Below are 4686 nucleotides of genomic sequence, written 5' to 3' on the forward strand. Positions count from 1 at the left end.
TCTTCAGGCCTGGCACTCTATCCATTGTGCCACCAGGTTGCTCCATTCACTATGGTCCCTTCAGTCTTATTTCTTTTTTCTTATCTATATTTTATCAGATGAAGCCAATATGCTGTAACTTCCCTTTAGTAAGGACCATTATTTCCACAGCTTTCATGCCTGGCACACAGAAGGTACTTGATAAACACTTCTTCATTGATTGGTATACACATATATACATATATACATATATATATATATATACATATATATGCATCCACATGTCTGTGTATGTAAACATATGTATGTGTGTATATTTATAGTAGGGCTACTAGAATTCAAAATTGGTGGGGCTGGTATTGTCACTATTGAGATGAGATAGCTATAAAATTCCTACTCTCTTCCATATTATGTCTGTTGTCTTTCCCCCTCCCATTGTCTCAGAATGATCAGTTTACCTGATCTCTTGTCTAACTCTCCACCTTCTCCTCTTCTCCTAAATCAATTTTCCTTTTTTTTCCCAGATATTACTCCTTCTAATCTCAACTTTTTCTGTTTTTGCAAATGAATATGTACTTTAAGGTGGTTTTGCCCGTGTCTCTCTGCTTGAGAAGAAAATGTTTACTGAGTAAGGTGGTTTCTAAACATACATAGTCCTCCTTCTATGGTCACTACTATTTTTTTTTTTTATGAAATGGTAAAAATAAGAAGCAATGCATTGCTCAGCAATTTTCATTTTGTGCAGTCAATACCTTGCTTAAGCAGATCAGGTTGGAATTCCTATAATTGTGTAAACTGATTATACACACAAATTCCATGCACAAGATAATTGCTCTAGTTTCTAGTTCATTTTGCATGTCTTGGTATATCTAAGTACTTTTTTTTCTCATGGAAGAGACTTTGAAGAAGTAGCCTTTTTCATTTGGTTTTTACCCCCTGGACCTCAGTTTTCTCTCTTATAAAATGAAGACAATATGTAATAGTCCTTCTGCTTTAAATATCAGAAATTCTGTAGTGCAGTATTATTATGTGTTTTGAAGTAGAGAAGAAATGATAATTTCTGGGTGTCTGTCTGCTTTCATTCTGCTGTTGTTGAAGATATTTGTCTCTGTGACACTGGAAACATAGGAGAGAGACATATCAGAAGCTGGATTTGCAATGTAAGTATTTGCTCTCCCATTACCCCTAAATAATAGTAAGGAAATGGCCTGATTTGACAGGCAAAGTAAAAAGGAAACATTAGTTATACCTCTTCCATGTCAATAACCACATTAGTACCCACTTTTTGTTCCTGCCAACCTGTCATACTTTTCTTCTAGCCACCCTTACCTTCCTAAAATACCAACAAAGCTAAGCCTGGGAAAGCTCGATGGGAATTAAACCTTGGTTGAAATCCTAGAGAGGAGGCTCTTTGTTTAAGAATTTTATAGCCACCTCCTCCTCACCCCTGAGATGTGTAACCAGACTGATGGAATCCCTTTCGTGTTAATGGGTGATAAAGTAAAATAAAACCCCTAGGGGCCTTGATACTCTAACTCTCCGGTCCATTTTTATGTGGGTCATATATCTTAATAGGGTTTCAAGCAATTTGGAAGACAAGACAAAGCAGCTGGCAAAGGCCAATTTACAAGAATGTTGCTTCTGCATCTCCACACTAAGCACAGACCCAGAAACTTGGGTGCCATAAACAGACCCTGCCAATATCAAAGGTTCACATCAGTGATAACTGACATTTTGATCACAGTGTGCAATAATTCTCCATATTTAATATAAACATAATTTGAATTTTAATTCCGCATGCAGCCCCCCCCCCCCCTTCTCTCTCCTTTTCCTTTTGTTGTGATTTCAAAATGGCCTCAGTGAACTCTAATAAAGATATTTCTTGATTTCCAAGTCAATGCTACAAGGGGGAACATCACAAAGTCTTTGCTACCATAGGAAAAAAGACATTAGCTGGGTGCGGCACCTTCTGCACTACTTCACTCCATAGGGATTCGGTGGAGGAACATGAAATGTAATATAACATTTGCCACTACTTTAGATGAAAGGGATTAATATTTGATGATTCCTTTGGATAATACTTTAACTTATTAATTCCTCATTAAGTAAATCTATGGGGGATTATACTGTTAGGAATCCTAGTGAGGAAGTCTAACCTTCATATATCTATATATGTATGCACACACCTATATACATATAAGTATGTATACATACATATACACATATGAATGTGTATACACACACACAAAGAGAAAATATGCAGAATAATCAGGGTTTGGTGAAGGTCTATTACTTTGTTAAGCAAGTGCTCTCTGTTTGGACTACATTCAAGAAAATGAATTAGTTCTCACCGTTGCTATATTACTGTATTAAGTGCCCTTGGAGAGATTTTGCAAGGGCTATTTGGGCTTCTTGCTGGCTTTCATGAGTAATCTTTGCTGAACTTCCATAAGGAGAGGAGATGGGGAGTAAGGAATAGGTTTGACTCCCCTATTGGAACATGTATCCTAGCATTGGCACCAAGTGTCAATGTTTCTGGACCTTGACTCTCCAAGGGGCTGTAAAAGTTTGTTCCCTGGCAGACACTCTTTTATTCGGTGCCATGTTAATTTAACAAGCCCTGGCTTTTTAACTACAGAGGCGATATAACATAATACAATGAGGGCTGGATTTGGATTCGTATGACCTGGGTTCAATTCCTGACTTTGCTGCTTAATACCTGTATGTGATCTTGGGCAAACTGCTTAATAATTTCTGGGCTTGAATTTTTCCATTTAAGCCATTTGCAAGCACTAGGGGAACTAATTGAGAACACGATAATTTCCCCACCCCAAACTTTCATTTACCCTTAGTCAACAAATTTTTGAGAACTATAAGAGAGGAGAATACATATGCATTTCATTGCTATGAATGCACTTATGGAAGCAGGAGACAGTAATTCTCCATCACACTGTGGGTGATCTCTAGAAGTCCCTCTCCTACCCACTACTTTGCCTTCTTAGCTAGGAAGAATGATTGATGATACCTGCTAACCTCTCTCTCAGGGCTTTTGTGAGCAATAATGAGACAACTGTAGATGCCTGGAGCACCTTGTAGAAAGGTGCTATAAAAAATGCTTTTTTACTTTTCAGGCTATGGAGTGTAGATGGTACTCTGACAAGCATTTGAACTAAGATTACAGAGAAAATATAATTCTCATATACTGCAAACCCCACTAAGCCAATATAACATGTGTGAATGATCTTGGTTTATTCCTCCTATAAAAGTCTTAATTGTTTTACTCTAAGAAGCTGCCTACACTGATCTGTGAACATGATTGATGAGGAAAGAGGATGGATGTGGTCTCTGTTCTGGTCTTTATTATTATCGATCATTGAAGCTGAGGTTACAGTGGTGGAAGATGAAAAACAGACAAATACAAACCCCAAAACTTTCCTTTAAGGTCTGTGCAAATATGAAACAAGCACTGTTCAAACAACAATTTTGTGTGTGTGTGTGTGTCTGCATAAGCAGAAAATATTCCATTATTTGAAGAGTGTACCTCATTGGCATTTTGAAGTTAGATAAATTGTCCACTTTGCGCAATGGTCAGCCAAAAGGGAAAAAAAAAGAGTCTGTATTCTTAGTTCCTTCTAGACCCATGTGTTAATCCTGTTAAACAGATTAACCAAAAATGACCCAGATGGACACCCAGGGTGTGATCTTTCCATTATCCATGCTGATTAAGAAGATTTTGCCTTCACTCTCATCAAAGACCTATCACAGAGGACTATCGTAACTGATAGTGCCATGTCAAAAGCTTCAATGACATTGAAAATTACCAGAACAATTCAGAGATTTTCATTGAGGCTATTGAAGGGACATTGAGCCTGTATCAATGGCTGTGTTCCAGTGAATTAGATATTTAGTGTATTGATTGAACTATATAAATGACTTGGCTCAGTGATAGCTATTAGAAACTTCATACATGGTAGGAAGCTCAATTGCTGCTCAAATGCAGTCAAGAAAGTTCAGCTTAAAAAAAATTAGGTATGAAAGATACAGGTCTGCTTACAAATACAGCAGAGAAATTCTACTTTGGGAGAGAGAGTGGATCAGTTAACATAGGATTATGTGATGGAAAAAGCACACATTTAGGAGTCATGATATGTACATGTGGATGCCATTTTTCCTCTACCTCTCTTGCTTGCTTTTCAAAATCCTTTTTGAGCTCTTCCATGGTTTGAGACCATTGCTTATTTATTTTGGAGGTTTTGGATGCAGAAACATTGACTTCCTCTGATGGTATGCGTTGCTCTTCCTCATCCAAAAGAAAGGAAGAAAATACCTGTCCACCAAGAAAGTAGCCTTCTATGGTCTGATTTTTTCTTCCCTTTTTTTGGCATTTTCCCAGTCAGTTACCTGACTTTTGAATTTTTTGTCAAGAAGAGGGTATACTCTGGGGATCCTGTAAGTTCTCAGTTCCTCCATGGTGGCATAATCAAGGGAGAGGAGTTTACTCCTCTCCTCTCCTCTCCTTTACTCTCCTCTCCTAAGCACTGGTCTGGGAGCAACCAAAAACTTTTCTCTCCAGAGCCTGCTAGTAGAATTCCCTCTCCACAGCCACCTCCAGCTCCACCACATCAGTGCTCCTTCTTACACTGTAGCAGGACTCAAGACTGAGATTCAGATCAGATGCTGAATTCCCCCAGAGGCTTTAGGTGGAGG

Source organism: Notamacropus eugenii, chromosome 3, assembly GCF_028372415.1.
Source record: "Notamacropus eugenii isolate mMacEug1 chromosome 3, mMacEug1.pri_v2, whole genome shotgun sequence".
Taxonomy (NCBI): domain Eukaryota; kingdom Metazoa; phylum Chordata; class Mammalia; order Diprotodontia; family Macropodidae; genus Notamacropus; species Notamacropus eugenii.